The sequence below is a fragment of the Aulonocara sp. 'chitande type north' Nkhata Bay genome, linkage group LG8 (genome assembly GCF_057382095.1).
Source record: "Aulonocara sp. 'chitande type north' Nkhata Bay isolate Kocher_YH1m ecotype deep benthic linkage group LG8, A_spYH_male_GT1.1, whole genome shotgun sequence".
NCBI classification, from domain to species: domain Eukaryota; kingdom Metazoa; phylum Chordata; class Actinopteri; order Cichliformes; family Cichlidae; genus Aulonocara; species Aulonocara sp. 'chitande type north' Nkhata Bay.
Genome location: NC_141351.1, coordinates 14,745,077 through 14,762,633, shown reverse-complemented (window position 1 = coordinate 14,762,633; position 17,557 = coordinate 14,745,077).

Here is a 17,557-nt window from a genome sequence, read left to right as displayed (position 1 = left end):
CCGGCATCCCCTCTCACCAGTTGACCACTATTCTTCCCGGGTGAAGGGCAGGTCTCAGAGGGCAAGGTGAGAGGGTGCATTTTTTACTTTATTTTCCGCTGTAACCTGACAGTTCGGTGGTGGACTTCTTTTAGCGAGGAGGGTGTCGGTTGGCAGTGGATTTGATGGCTGAGCTCAGTGCCAAGTCGCTAAATGTCTGAGCACCAGTAAAGCCAGAGACTACTAGAGCCCACCATCACCAACCCGGGTGCCAGCTGCGCCACGTGGCAGCCAGGCGGCCCCTGCCAAAGTGGCCCTTGTGGGAGGGACCCAGTATTTCTTTCCTAATTCACTCAGCATCTGTTCATTATTCTCCGCCGTTAAAGGAGGCTGAGTGCCCCGCGCAGAAAGGGACCCTTTTCCCCCGGTCGTGCACTTTTGAAGGAGACTGCAGAGAGACCGAGCGTGAAACTAATCGGACACTGAACTGGGTTAAAGAGGTGTCCGTTTCATCTCCCGTTAGTCCCCCCTGCAGCATTCCTTTAAATAGTGCATGACTTTTAACCCTTTAAACTCACCTGTGGGTCCAGGGGCATTCAGAAAAAAAAAAAATATATATCATTATTTTAATCATTATAAATGTCAAATTAGCCCTTGAACAGTGTTCCACTGACACCCATACGACTATGGGCCTCGGTCTAAAGCAATTACCCGATTAATTATTTATCATTACGGGTTTCAAGTCAGATTTGCCAGATCTTAATAAAATATATTTTACATCTTACATTATCGTAGCTACACGTGGTATTTCTGGACAAATCTATGATAAATCGGGTTACAGTTTTTTCTGAATGCTTAAACCCTAACTGTGATTCCTGTAGCACAATCTCTAAAACTATTCAGACTTATAGCAAAACCACTCACTGAGTTTGCAAAACTAAAAGCACAAAAACTGCTTTGCACTCAGTTTGCAATTTTGCAACACACACTTTGCAAAACTGTAGGCACAATTCACTGCACAACACTCAATTACCAAATTTCCAACACACTCCTAGCAAAAGTATACACATGTATGGCTATCATTAACACTAATTTGCCAACTGTCTGGCACACTTTCACATGTGAAAACTTTTTTAGATAATTCGTTCACTTTGCAATCTGCCTAAGCACTATAATACAGGTAAGCTGTGTGTGCGGAGTACAATGGAGGGAGCAGAAAGAGTGAGAAGAAGAGGAGGCCGAGGAAGAGGACGTGGAGGTGAAGAAGTAGGATGAAGAGGACGACAAGGACAAGGAGGAACAAGAGGAAGATGAGGAGGGGGGAGAGGAAAATGAGGAGGGGGGAGAGGAAGGGTAGGAAGAGTAAGAAATAGAATTACTGATGACATCAGAGCTACAATAGTGGACCATGTAATCAACCGTGGAGTGACCCTGAGGGTAGCTGGCCAATGGGTCCAGCCTAACTCGAGCCGCTACACTGTAGCAAGCACCATAAGGACATCTTGAAATGAGAATCGGTTAGTTGTGTGCTTAGTAGATGATGGCTTGTGTGTACTGTTTGATACGGAAACACCACTTTTACGAAGGTGTGAAGAGTTAGTCTAGCTGTGTTTGCTTTTGCAAGAGAACTACAATGTTTTGATGATTGGGTGACAGGTTTTCTTATTTGTGTGAAGAGTTTTGCAAAATTAGCCAATAGTTACAAAAAATGTGCTTAAGCAATCAGAAAAAACTGTAAGTGACATTACTAATGACCAAAAAAAATAATTTCTCTGGTATCGCGTTTAGGCGTAATTGTTCAAATGAGTGTTTATAAAATACCGTGCAATTACTGTAATTAAATAATCCAGCTCAGAGCTCCAATTTGGCGATTCGCTAAAGTCGCCGGACACCACACAACACTCGCGACACTGCAAACAGGTCACAAGGTAGTCCCAGGCTTACGGGGGCCTACACAGATCTCCATCTGGACCGCTTTACTCCCATTTATCAGATTAGGTAAACATTTACCGGATTAATTGTATTGGGATTAATCTCGAAAATGTATTTAATGGTTTAATGGGACTAATCAGTGTCATAGCATAGAGTGTTTGTGCGTTAGAGGAGAGAGAGAGAGACAGGCGGAAGGCACAAATAAATCAGGCTTAAAATAACTTAGTGCTATTAAAAGAAGAGTGACAAAGTCCCCATTGCAGCACCAGGATCACTCACTGGAGAGCTTCTGTGGGGCCCAGTGTGTGTGTGTGTGTGTGTGTGTGTGTGTGTGTGTGTGTGTGACACATAGAGAGAGAGCTCTATATAATATGCAACATGTTTTGTCACTTACTCCCCAACAGTTGAAGAGAAGGCACAAGAACAAAAAAAAATGTCTTTTAATTTTTCATCCTTGATCTTTTTATTCCTGGCTAAATTCTGCACTCACCTCCACTGCAGTGGGCACTGCATCATATTTAGCCACCGTGCCCCCTCCCACCATTACCACCCTGCCAGCCTGAGCGCCACGCCCAGCTCTGTGAAAAGAGATGAAGCTGGCATGGGGTGAAATTCCACTGCATCTGCAGAACAATAGTGTTGTGTGCAAGTCTGTGTGACTGGGTACAGCATGGATACCCATGTGCATGGCTGACTGTCTTTGTGTGTTGCAGGATTATTACATTTATTATTTTTCTTTTTAAAATGCAAGTGTAAAAGTATCAGACCTCGAAAAAAAAAGATGCACACACAACTCAAACACACTGATACCCAACCACTCACACACTTGATGGTGAGTATGAAAGCACACAGAGCCCATCAGTGAGGATTTGTCATGTTTGATGTGTGTGTTTGCCCCAAGTGCCTGTGTGTGTGTGTGTCTGTGTGTGCAGTGTACAGTCTGTGTTGTGCATGGTAGGCTATAGAGGTTGTTGTCACTCTGCACAGATGGTGGGAGTGTTTTTTATTTATTTTTTGGGGGAGTGTGAGGAAATGAGAAGGGGAGGAGGGGGGCAGAGGAAGAGGGAAAGGAGAGGCGAGGAGGAGGGTTGCGTCTCTGATGCTGCCATGCCACGGTCACACGGGCAGCAGTAATTGGCCTCCATATTGAGGGGTTTTGCGGTGCTGCAGGGTGGGCAAACTCCCAGCTGGACCTGTCAGATGGTATTCAATCCAGCTCATTGCCCTCGCTCCTCTGCTCCTTTCTCCTCTCTTTCCCTCCATCTCCTCTCCTACTCTGGCATGTTCACTTCTTTTTGTTCTTCTCCTCTCCTCCCTGCCTTTTTACCCATCTTTACTTCATCCCACACACAAACTTACACAAACTCTCCCTCACAGCTCCTATTTTCTTTAATCACACACTCATCGCATATTTCTTTCTCTCTCTCCTTTTTTTTTTTTCCACACAGCACTTTCTCCTCCCGGCATATCACTTTTTTCCTCACCTTTCTCTTCTCTTTACTTTTTTTCGCCTCGGTTTTTCGCACTAATGGCACATGGTCACTTCTATCTAACACGTTGAGTATCTAAAAGTACATCACACCCTTGCCTATCTCCTCCGTCACTGGTCACCCACATTCACAAACACACGCACACATGCAAAGTCGTGTTTTCATAACTTCGGAGGACATTACAACTCACAGCGAGCACTCACTTCCAGAAGATTTACCCTAAATTGAACCAGAACTCCTACTTGCCTAACAACGTGTGAATGCAAATTTATGTCCCCACAACATGAACAACACAAGTACACTTTTTCATACATGTACACACCTCATGCAAGCATTCCTTCTAAGATACTCAATATAGTTCCCACCCTCGCAGTTGTGTCTCTCTTGCTAAACATTGACTTCCTATTAAAGAAGTCCTTTCTTGAAATTTTAGCAGATGCTGATGCAGCCAATAGTGTCTGGAAATTTAGAGCTAGGCAGCTTCATTTAACGGTGTAGTAATAACTAGTAATTTTAAGGGAGAGGACATCAGGGCTGCTTTACAGGACACCAGCACATAGATAGCGACATGACAGGAGTATGAAGTAGTTACCCATACACTGTACTGGATTTGTTGAGTTTAATATTTACATTATAATTTCCAGGCTTTCTGCTGAGGTTAAAGTGAGACAATCAACCATATGGATGATGCTTTACGCAGGTTCAGTTCTAAAGAGGTGATAGACTTAAGATTAGAGGTCAAATCTCTTCCCAGCTGAGGAAATCTGGGCCTGGATCCAACAAATAGCATCCAAGTGTCCTAACTTAACCGACCTCTGCAGCTTGTCTTTGTGGCTCCTGCCTCTCCCACATAATAACATGATATTCAGGAAGATTAATTGTATTATTATGATCAATATTATAATAAACAGCAGAATTTGGATAAATGGAAATCACAAATTATATTTAATATTAAATATCCACAACATGTAAAACGATGTAAGATGTAAATTTCCTCTATTCTGAAATGTTTTGAGCATTTAATTCAATTACAAATGATAATGTGGTTGTATTGTAGCTGTTAGCTGTCAGTGTGGCTAAATCATCTGTGTATGGTGAGGTCACAGTGACAGTGCTTGGGTGTCTCTGTGCACATGTGTGTGTTTTATATTTCCATATTACACAAAATAATATTTTAATATTTAACCGTAACATCAGTGCATCGCTGATTTTATAAAACCTGAAAAATGCTGCACAAACTGTCATTAACACAGACAAAAAAAATCCAGTGTCTTTAGTGGATTCCTATATATTAAAATATGTAAATGCAACTACCAAAGACCTGATTTTAGATACAGCAAGACGAGAATCTGCCAGGTGTGCAGATTTCATTTAAAGTTCAGTGAAATAGACCCGTGCTGGCCGCTGTCCATATGTTTCTGCATTCTCCCACTCACACATTAGACATCCCCCAGATGTACACGCAGCATAACACAGCAAACACACCATAACAGAAGGAAAACTATTTGCATGTCCACAGGAGAAGCTCAGACACTCAGTACTCGCTCACGAGGATGCAATTAGGTAGGGGGTCAATTTTTTAAATAAAACATACATTTGTTGTATGCATGCATTTGAAACACTGATGCATTAAGAAATACACCTTTTATTTCAAAAGAAGCAGTTTCAACTATTATTAAATACTCTTTTTTTAAGTGAAGGGCGATTAGGTTACAAAAAAGACCAAAATTAAAACAACACCAATGGAGATTGTTATCAGTGAGATAATACTATGCTGGCCTGAAAAAGTCAATCAAAATAAAAATGAAGACAAAGAAAAGATAGAAGGAAAAGAAAATTAAAGAAGAAGCTTAAATATTTAGCTAAAATTTAGATTTGTCAAAAACAGCAATGTATAAAATTTCCCTCTTTTAATACAATAAACCTGTATGAAATTTAATGCCAGAGGAAAGACACATAAGAACACACACACACACAACAACAATTAAGACGTATGTATATGAAATGTGGCCCGTCCTTCTTGTTGTGTCTTTCTGCTTGTATGTGCTGCTTCGAGGAATCAGCAGTGTGGGGTTGTAATGGACTAATGAACAGCTGTCACTGAATTTAAACACTCTCTCACACATACTGAGACTACCACAGTGTCTCTCATGCATGCAGATGCTCACAACACACACACACACACACACACACACACACACACACACACACACACACACACACACACACACACACACACACACACACACACACACACACACATATGTGCAGACATGTATACACACACAACCTCTTCTCTCTCTTTAGTCGCTGGCCTTGACTTAGCAGCCACCCACAGGTTTCGACTTTGTGTGGCTCTGACCTCTAAGTGTCCATTTGTACCTGAGTTTATTGCTTGATGTGCATATAAAACACTTGTTTTCCCCTGGTTTGAAAAAAAAAAGCCTTTGATCAGAACAGCCCAGATGTTAAATTTGAAAGAGTTCTCTGTCTTGTTGTAGACCTGCCCCTGATTTTATTTTACTGTAAATACGAGGCTTAGATTTACAGGGAAATCATGCTGTGTACAATGATTTCAAAATCAGAGGTACGATGAGCTGTCTTTACATATTCTTATGTCCTTAGAATCACATTTAAAGGAATGCATATTTCAGAATTTTTAATTTTTTTACATGCTGTCAGCGCTTTTACCATTAGCATCAGTAATCAGTTTCAGTGTAGTATTTGGCAAAAATAAAAATATACAGTAAAGAAATGTCAAAATCTAGCTTTGGTGGATTAGCTTTGGAAAATACTGACATTATTAACAAGTTAAACATGTTCAGACTCAAAACAACAGATTTACACAACACAATCAGATATTAAGACAATAAAAACACATCCAGTTATTTCCAACAAACAATGTGCTTTCAATCCCTTTTGAGAAAACAATAGCTTTTAATTAAATATCTACTATGTTCCACCTAACAAGAGATTTATAATAATGTGATAAAGAGGAAAATTCAAGACAGTTTCCACCTTTAATTTTAAATGCTGTACTTCTTTTTCGTCAAACATAAAGACACATAAGAGCCCAATGAAGCAAAGAGTGTATTTGTTCACATTGTTAAGGAAAGAAACAAGAGTTTAGTATTTGGATCAACATAAGCAGGGTTTTTTGTGAACTTACTGAAGATCAATAAAGGTTTCTGCTCTTGGTCCTCAGAAAAATGTACATAGTAATATCACATTGATACATGACTGAAATACTTACTGAGCTGACACAACATACAGATGCTTTGATTTACAGTTTCACTATTTTGTGTGTTAAAGTATTTTGGTAATTTAGTTTCACGTTGCACCCAGAGTTATGTAAGATCCACAATGTTTATTGTGTTTACTTGGTGTAGCAGCTTACCATGTGTAAAATGTCAAGAGTGTGAAGCGTTGCATGTTCTGGCTTTGCATGAAACAGTTGCATTTCGCTCTATCCTTGTTTTGATTTTATGATCCTCCACATAGACATGGAGCACTCTGAGGTAAGTGCTCTTCACTTTCATGCTGATTATGATGAGTTTGCCAAAGCTTTATAATTTGAGCTGTTCAGCATTATGTAAAGCAACAACTGGCAATCATGTCCTGATAATTACTGTGTATTGTTGACCTTTATTAACATAATCTCAAATCTCTCAGGCTGTTTTGCACAAGTCAAATACCACGGTTTGAGGCTGAAGCCGGTGCCAAAGTGCAGTGCAACCAACAGTCGCTGGGTGCTGGATTCAAATCAAATCTCAATCTGATTTAAAAAGTGTCAAATTTTCAAACCAATTAGTCATTTCAACAGTCGGTTTCATTGTGGTTTCAACAGCTAAATTTAGAGCTTTGATTAATGTGCTGGTGATCATATAATATTGACTTCTTGCAAATGAGCAAAATGACAGACTTCATCACGCTCTTCGGCTTTTACAATGTGTTTGATTTCATTAGGAAGACGGCACCAGCTAGCACTTTCTAGGAAATGACTGCAATGGATTCCAGCAGTAGCTGGAGTTTGTAAGGGTGCCATTTGTGAGTAGCTAATATCCGCCGAAGGGATGTTCGACTAATGCCACTCACCAGTGACATGCGGCGAGTGCTACGCTGTGGGCGCTTGCTGAATGAAGCTAGGACAGCCACTGATGTTTCTTCATTAGTGACAGTTTTCTTGCGTCCACATTTTGGCAAATCCAACACTGAACCAGTTTCACGAAACTTAGCAAGCAGTTTGCTAACTGTAGCATGGGAGATGGGTGGTCTCGTAGGGTGTCTTGCATTGAAATCTGCTGCACTGACCTGGTTACTGCATTCACCAGATATCGACACAATTTCGATCCGCTCCTCACGTGTTAACCTCTTCGACATGTCAATGGCTGTGAACAAAGAGAAACTTGTAAATAACTCATGAAAGAATAAAGTTACGTTGAAACCAAACACACCATTGTTTTTCTTGTGACATTACCAATAAGTTTGATGTGTCACATGGCCCTCTTCCTATTGAAAAAACAAAAGTTGTATCCAAGATGGCCGACTTCTAAATGGCCACCATGGTCACCACCCATCTTGAGGAGTTTGCCCCCTCACATATACTAATGTGCCACAAACAGGACTTTAATATCACCAACCATTCCCATGTTATTACGGTGTATCCATATAAATGGCCCACCCTGTACAATAGAATTGACGTGGTGTTCATGATAGTGGCTGTTTTGTGTTGCTCCCTGTTGTAGTTCACCTAGCTACACCAGCAGATTCCTCTTTATTACCCCTGAAAGGCTGACAATGAACACTTTTCAACTTATTAGAAAATGCTAACATGCTAATCTGCCTTTTGGAGTACCAGATACGGCATCAGTTTGTGTCTGACATCTGAGGAGGCAGAGAAATACTTTCAGAGAGCTGATTGACCTGGAGCAGTATCTGTGTCTTACTACTATTTTAATATTTCCATATCAATGTATAACCTCAGATGGAAATTCATGATTTCAAACAGATGAGACCAGCACCAGCTGAAAACTGAGCCCATCTGGCTCCAACGTAAACCAATCCATTAGGTTACACCTTGTTACAGCCATCTTTCCTCTATCCACATGTGTACATAGACTATGGCACTGACATGGCCTCTCTGAATATTTGCAACCATCTCTCACAGGTCAATGTCACCTTTCTCTGCTCTTCCCTCTAGTTCTATATCTCTTTTCTTTTTCTGCTGATCCATAGCCCCCATTGCCTCATCCTTCATTCTCTCCCCACATGCTAAAAACAAGATGGAGTGCGTATCCCAGTGGAAGCCTTGAGACAAGGTAATGCCATAGCCATCCATGCTTTTTCAGATTAAAAGAGATTATGAGGAGAGGAATGAACAGATTAGCTCTCACGTCACATCACAGCATGTGGGAAGGGGTGTGGGTGAGGGGCTCGATGGGCATCCATTGAATAAAAGAAAGACATGAGGGTCGCATTGAGACATGCTGGTATTAAACACATGTCCATGCATATGCACACATGGATGCATACTAAATGTAAACAACAGCATTAAATTCAGTTGCGAGTGACGTATCAATTTCAATTAAAATATGGGTTTATCTCTGGTGTGTATATTAATGCGCCTTTTCACTACATCTAGTCTCATGCTAACAAAAGGTAATAAGTGCTTCCTATCAAAACTACAGATGAAAGACTTGTGTTGAGCACCTGGAAAAAAATACACATTTATAAAGCCTCTTAGTTAAAAAGAAGATTTCAGTGTGCAACAGCTGTTTGTGAAATGATGAATATTAAAATCTTTGAAGGGCAGTACCCCCACCACCACAACTTTGTTTTTACACCATGTGTCACTCAGTCCCAACTCAGTTAATTCCCATAAATGATAGTGAATATAATTTAAACATTATGTAAATTGTATGTTTTTAGTTGACTGTTTTGAGTGCAAATTAGTATACATTTGATGCTCCAGTGAGCATTTATTGCAGATTTATGGCAGGAGAAGAGCAGAAATCTCACTCGATTGAGCAAGTGCATCAAACAATTTTTCTTTAGGCTCAGACAAACAAAATGAGGAGATGGAGTTGTGACGTGATAAATAGTTACGGAGGAGTTTGGGGCGGAAGCATGGGTCAACAAAACATCTGACTTTTTCACAGGGGTCTTCTGCTTGCTTCCTATTTTCTACTTATCAAAATATTTGGTTTTGAAATGTTATTTTCTTCTTATCTGTGTTTTGTAATGGTTTATGACTGCAGTGAAAGAAGCGCTGAGAATGAGATTTCACATCGAATGAGACATGTCTATGTGTCATTCTTAGGCTGCGACTGCAAGGAATGAAAAAATGAAGCTAATATGGAAGTAATAAAAGCTTACATTTTATAAATGGCTCCAAAAATGAGCCATTCCTCATGGATTCCCACGTTACAGCAGAAATAAGTATGCTTGCAGCCTGCAACTTCATGACAACTGCATTCTAATCCTGTTTAAAAGGTATTAACTCTTACAGGCATGCATTATTAGGAAGCTCACTTATGTGATTAATAAGTAGTAATAGTAGATGTCTGCAATATGTTACCTCACCTAATTTGACTTATTGAATGTCCTTGTGGTTTTGGTGCATTTTGGAGCATTTTAAATCTAACAATCTGATAACTAACAGGTCGTCTGTGCTTAAGTTCTTTGTTTGTGCTTTGTACCTAAATAGGCTAGATCAGGGGTTTCAAACATGTGTCCCCAGGGCCAGAACTGGCCTGCTGAAAAGTCCAATTTGACCCCACTGGTAGGCTTTTCACAGTGTGAAAATTGCAGTGAAATCACCAGTTACTCCATATGTGGATTGATCTGAAAGCAGGCCTGCCTCAGCTAAGCATGACAGAACCTGACATTGTTCCCCAAAATGACAGGTCATGCCAATAGCTCTGAATAGCTGTCAAGGAATCCTGCACTCTATGCCAATAAAAAAATTCCATCCTACCCCACCATCTTCTGTTATACATGATGATACTAACCCCACAGTACTGCGATGGTTGCTCACTGGCCAGTGAAACTCTGACCTCCCTTTATTGAGCAATTTGAAACCTCCCTCATCCACAAAAATACATTTATAATGTTTTTCACCAGCATCCAAAAAGGACATGTTAGCAAGAGAAACACTGATTACAGTACAATGATAAGGACTCTCACAAACAGGTTTCTTGAAATTGAACATACCTGTGCAGTTGTTTTACTCTGTCTACAGGGTTTTTTTTTTAATGGACACTGCGTAGCTGTTTTAGGGGCATTTGTTGTATTTTAAGGATCTGTGCAGTGGGTGGCAAACCTATTGTTTCCACATTGCTAAAGATGTCTTTATTGAATCCTCCTGTAGTTACGCTGCAGTAAGTCTAGGCTGCAGGGGGCTTTCCATGATGCGGAGCGATTCTTCTTCACTCACTATGTGTTTATTCACCACTCTGCATTTAATCATAGTTAATATTAATCTCTGGCTCTCTTCCACAGTGTGCCTATTGTCCTGTCTTCCTCCCCTCACCCTCAACCAGTCATGGCAGATGGCTGCCCCTCGTTGAACCTGGTCCTGCCAGATGTTTCTTCCTGTTTAAAGGGAGTTTTTCCTTGCCACTGTCGCCAAAGTGCTTGCTGACAGGGGAGTCATGTGATTGTTGGCTTTTTCTCTGTATTATTGTAGGGTCTTTATCTTTCAATATAAAGCACCTTGAGGAGACAGTTGTTGTGATCTGATAAATAAATGAAATTGCACTGAAAAATTGAATTGAAATGTCAGGGATATAAAATGTATTTTTAAGATTTTGATAAATTGAATCATAAAGTGTAAAATAAGTAAAAACTTGACGTGTGAAGGTTTTGTGTTTTTGATGAACCACTGTGACGCGCTAGTCACATATCACATAGAACATAATGCTTATGCTGGACTTTTTTAAAACATATATCAGGCTGTTCATCATCTGATTTGGAAATGTGGTGGTTCATTAAAAGAGAATGAATGATTATTATGCAACTCTTTTACTATTTCAGCTTACTTGAGATCAGATTGGACTCAAGTAAGGCCCAGTAACTCAAGTGAGGTTGACACTCCTGGTCTAGCTGCACCATGCTCACAGCTTCACAACAATCTTCAACGACTGTTGCCATCTTTTATACACATACATGTTGCAGTATATATGGGGATTTTTTAAAAATGGCACATTATGAAGGATTATGGCAGCAGGCTGGCATATTTTATACTGGCTTAACATAAAATACAGTGACCATGTGCTTTGTAATGAAATAAGACATCATCCAGCTTAAAGGTGACACATGAATGTGTTTGTTTCTCCAACAAGAGAGCTCAACTGCTATAAAAGGCAACTCTTTGATCTGTTGGCTTAAAAAATGTGATGATTACAAGAAACACTGAAAATATCATTAGAATTAGCCTTTGTCTTATCTGATGATGAAGATGGAAAAGCCCATCAGCAGGCCCAGCAGCCACGTTTCAGCTGTGGTACGGTTGAAAAATCAAAACCAGTCAGAAAATGGGCAGCCATCAGAGCTGAACATCAGAGCGAATGAGGAAGTGCATCAGTAGCCACAAGGATGAATAAATCAACACTTTCCCCTAAATTAATCTCTCTCAAGTTGAAATTTTATTATAGGCGAGCTTGGACATCTCCATGGTAACAGGAATTCCACCGCCATTCCCAAGTGGATTCACAATCAGCACGTACGGACTGACAGCGTGACATGCTGTGCACACTGCGTATGCTGTACACCTGTGCACAGAAAAGGAGGCAAAAGGCACGCAAACTCACAAATGATCACACACGCGCACAGTTCCATCTCCCATCAAACTGTACAGGACGTCAGAGCTGTTGTTACGTCGCTTGAAAGTAAAAATCAATTCTTCAGTTTTACAAAAATTATTGCTCCAAAAAACTGACAGTTTAAGTTTTCTGCAGGTAGAAACAAATGCACACACACACTCTCCCAGACAGCACACAAAGAAAGAGTGCACTTTGAGTCTGCTGTTTTCTTAGTCTTTCCAGTTGGCGGCGGCCAGACGCGGCAGAGTTGGCACAGCCAGAGTCAGAGTGCCAGGGGGAATGGAGCGCCACATGGCATGTTCATGGCAGGGCCAGCTGGGGGGAGGGAAAGTGAGGGTTGTGTGTGTGTATATATACATGCATGTGTGAGTTGCATGGGGGGTGATGGAGGGGTGGTTTTGCATCTTAAATTCCACAACATCTGTTCAATAGGCAGAGCCATATATACCACTGAAGCTGGTGTGCTCACAGGCAACCATTGTAATTGGGGGGTTGGTGTGTACATGTGTGTGGGCATGTGCGCCTTCTGTGCATGCCTAGGTGTTGTAGAAGAGGGGAGATGAGGATGGGAGAAAGAGATGATGGGTAGGGATGCAGAATATTGAGGGTAAGTTTCAATTGTTCTCCTCTTGGCTCAGCAGCTTTCAATGAAATAAAGGCTGGCCCAACAAAAAAAAGGAAAAAGCACAAAAATCAAACGAGCGCTATTAAATTCCCCTCACATATGGCCGTTTTGCTCGAGGCTGATTTATGGTGTCTGACGTGAGGATCACAATTTGTAGTTCATCACAACAACTGGGTTACGAGTAATTTCAGCATCTTCTTCATACAGCCTTGATGCCAGCAAGCTAGCTGTGTACTGGCACGTGGGGAGTCATCACTCTTCTCCAACGCTGGAAGTCCACAGACAGACACTGAGTGGGCACAAGGCACTGGGGCAGCGGCTCCTCACCCAGCTCGATGAGAAGCGGGAGTCTGAATATGGCCCTTGCTTCACACATGCAAGGCGGGCACACACATGGAGACGCAGGCACACTCGTACAAGCACGCTAACATACATCTAGTCCCCCTCCTCGTCATCCCTGCTGGCACTTTGGGGAAAAAGTACCTCCTCCCACTCCCATTTATCTGCCCCCACTCCACACCCCCCACCCCCACCCGTGGCAGCCGACGTCCCTCGCAGCGTGGCGTACCATCTGTTGCCCCCCCCTCCACCCCGCCCACCCCCAATCTCTCCCTCCAACACCATCCCAACCTACTCCCCCAAACTTCCTCTGCCTTCCTGCGCCATCTTAGCCGTACAACACCTCTCTAGACCAGATCTGGGAACCACCAAAACAGGAGGACTTTTACTATACGCATGCATGGATGCACCATGACTGAGGAAACACCTTCATGTACTGTTTCAAAAGGCAAATAATTACAAAGTCATTGCATAAAAAGAGAGCACACGCCACCCAGGCGGATAATTCAGCGACATAAACCTTGACATGCAACACTATACTGCAAACTACAGATGAAGTTGTACAGCAGGAGAGAACACATAGGGTTTCCTGATTGCTCTCATGAATGTTTAATCGGTGAGGCTCTAATAGGGATGAAGTCTGTAAAACCTCCTCCAGCACCTCCAGGCGAAAAGTGAAGCCATGCCAAAAGCCTAATTAAATGTTTTTTAAACCTTTCCCCTTGGAGAGGACACAGAGTAGTTTCACCCCAGAGTGTGCCTGTGCTTCAAAGAGGTGGGTTAGTATGGGCTGTATGTAGCCTACCAACTACATAAGGGCAGTCTGTGGTAAGCTTGTGCACCCAGGGTGAGAGCAACACTCACAAAAACATTTTAAGAGTCAGTCTTTCTATAATGCACCAGAACTAAACTTGTATTCATGACATTGAACTCCACTGTGTTTGAAGGGTATTGATCACATGACAAACTAGCACGTGTTGGCATTTTGCCTCTCTTGCCTTTCTAACAGAGTGCAGAACACACAAAATATTAAATGCAGTTACTGTTATAACTGCTGATATCCTACTATCCTAACCACAAGGTCACCTAATGTCCTAACAGCATTAATTTACAGTGTTATTTGATTAATTCTCTCTAACCAAAATAATTAAAAATGAAAATTCATGTAATTTTGTTAGCACCTAATGCATTGCAATGAAAGTTAATTGAAAAAATCAGTTAAAACCTTCCACTTTGTGGTATAATTTCCACAGCGTAAAGAGCTCTGGTTATCCCTGGTAAAATGCTGGCACTCGGGCTAAGGGTCATTCCAGCTGATTCCACAGATTAACGCAACAAATTCAAATTTATACGCCACATTTGCCAAATCAGAAAGTGGCATGACTCCTGACCTCAGTGACCAGTCCACCCTATTTCTACGGGAGCTGGAAAAATGGGCTGGAATTTAATATGCATGTTTCGGTAAACCATTTAGACTGACATACTGATTTGGCACAGATCTGATATTGGCTTTTTAACATAAACATTCCAGTCAGTGTGCTAACATGCTGTATTGCAGGTTCTTTGAAAGCTTTGTATGAACAATTTCTACAATGTCTGTTTTTTTAAATAAATAAAACAAAAATCCAACTGTTACATTTCTTGCACTTTTGAATTATTTTCATCATTGCAGCAACAAGCTTGGCAAACACACAAGTATTGTCTTCTCGAGTCTATAATTAGACATTCATTTTGAAAAACCAATATCTGAAAAGCCCTTTGCATGGGCGGATGTAGGGGACAAGTGTGGACAGCAAAAGGTACCTAAACAGAGGAAGATGGATAGACAAGGAAAGAGCCACTGCTGTTTGTCCATTCATCTCAGGTGTATGTAGAAGAACTCAACTATGACAACTCATCCATCAGCCACAGGGAGACTACTGAGCCTCCTGGAACGGAACCAAAAACCACCTCTATCCATCATGCTTCTCTTCTCTTCTCTTCTCTTCTCTTCTCTTCTCTTCTCTTCTCTTCTCTTCTCTTCTCTTCTCTTCTCTTCTAAAAAACAAAATCAGGTTATTTTTACTTTTGACTGAGATTGTGTCCGGTGCTGACAAGCGGCCAAAGCGCAGCTCTCGTGTGGGGTGAAAAGATTAAATATGGAAGGGGAGCCAGAGAGACAGGGCAACAAAAAGTGACAGGCCAGGAGGAAATGTACAAAACAATGACTAAGGAAAAAGCTTTAGAGCATAAAGAGTGAAATAAAAAGGAGAATGACAATAAGAGTGTGAAAAACATGTGTACATATATGAGGAAAGGAGAAAGCGGGAGCAAGGTAAGCAGCTAAACAGCAGCTGTCGACCTAATTCCTTCTTAACGCTGTGCTTGTGCTCTGATTAAGAAAGCGATCTGGCCTTTAATTTTCTCCTGACACTGGCTAATGCTCTGTATCTCAATTGCCCATCCTGGCTCTCCCTCTCACAACTATATGAACACAACAGCTTGCACCGCTTGTCGGCATCCTCCAAGCTGACTTAAAAAGTGTAAGAGATATTTTACAAAAGGAAATCTAAAACTCTCTTGCAACTGTGTTCAATCTTTAATCAAAAGGGAGTAATTGTATTATAGCAAGATAATGTTTTCCCCCAGACAGTCATAATGCACAAAATGAAGAAACATAACTTAACATGCTGATAAAAATTATGAAAGCAACAGAAGCGGAATGACGTGACAGCTAAACCATCTCATAAGGAAGGACACAGATTCAAGTACCTAAGAACAGTCGCGTGTCTTATAGTTGTTTTCTTTACGAATGTGAGTAGAAAATTTTACTCTGAAATAAACAAAACTCAGCAAATTCTAAGATTTCATGGTCATTTTATGGTTATCAGTGTCAAACCATTAGCTGGTACCCTTTGAGTCCCTTGCGCCAAGTTAGTTGTACAGGCAGCCAGATCAAAAACTGCAGTGTGAGTGGGAAGTGAGAAAATCAATTAGGAAAAAAAAAACATTCTCACATGCTGTGGGGGGGAAAAAATCTCATAGTATAAACTGCTACATGTGTAAAGAGTTTTGTACCGATACTTTTTAAATGCTTCTAATTGAGGAGGAATAACTTTTTATCTCCAATTCCGCAGCTCCACCAGTTGAAGTGTGTAGGGTGCTATATGCTCCAGCAAAAAATATCTGTGTGTGGTATCAGCTCCAGTAAAAGACATATAGCATAGAGCAAACAACAACAGAGATAACTGCACGTGTTGCTCTATGCAGGAGAAACCCAACACAAAACAGCAAAATTTAAACAATGTCAAAAACAAGTAAATATGACACAAGCAAAATAAAAATAAATAAATAAATGGAAATGTTTCCTCAGTCAGAGGATTTCATCCATGACGCTTTGCATATGAACAGAGCACTGAAGTGACTGAGAGTACTGAAAATTAAAAGGTGGAAATAAACCCTAAAATTCGGTCAACACAAAAGAATAGATCTACGTTATGACACACATATTAATTTGATTAATTACATGCTTCACAGAGAGACATGTTAGAGTGTTCAAATACAAGAAAGAAACTTGTCAGCTTCCAAAACAATCCCAAATGGGACTAGGAGCTTTCTAAATTTATGTGTACGCACATTTGTGCATGCTCATATAAATGCTAAGGAGAGCAGACGGAAGAGAAGCCAGAGAATTACATGCAACCAGCATCAGAGCATAATGTGGCGAATACAAAAAAATAAAACTGACAATAAATAAATGAAGTAAAATCCCACAAATTTTGTGGAAAAGTAGTTGGTTGCATGTTGCAATCTAACAGTGATGCGTCATGTGATATCAGACACTGATTTCTCCTCAGTGTCTGATGTGAAATCAGGTGCTTTAGATTTGTTTGAAGTGAAATGACAGAGAAACGTGAAACTCCTCTTAACGGTCTCTGTTACCATAAGAAGTGACTGAGTGACGAATCAATTTCCAAGTACACACAATTAATCTGCTGGAGGTGAAAAAAAAACCAGAATAACATTTTAAAAAGACTAAAAAAAAGCTAAGTTTAGGATGAAGCTGTAAACAGTAAAGTATCATACAACCTGTAGAAATGTCAGTAAGTCATCATGATTAAAAATATTATGCATTTGAAAAGGTAAAATGATTGTAATCATTGAGAAGTAATAGAGTTGTCTCACATGATTTAGTAAAGAACACTGTTCAAGGCGGCATGTGCTTGAAACAAGTTCAATTATTCCAAACCGGCAGCCAATCAGAAGTCGAGAGAGAAAGAGGGTTTATTGAAATTGACATTTTTAATTTTGTTTTCTTTTGAAGTGGCAGAATAAACAGTGAGCTTTCACACTGTGGACAAAGGATTTACGATACGACAAACAAACATAAG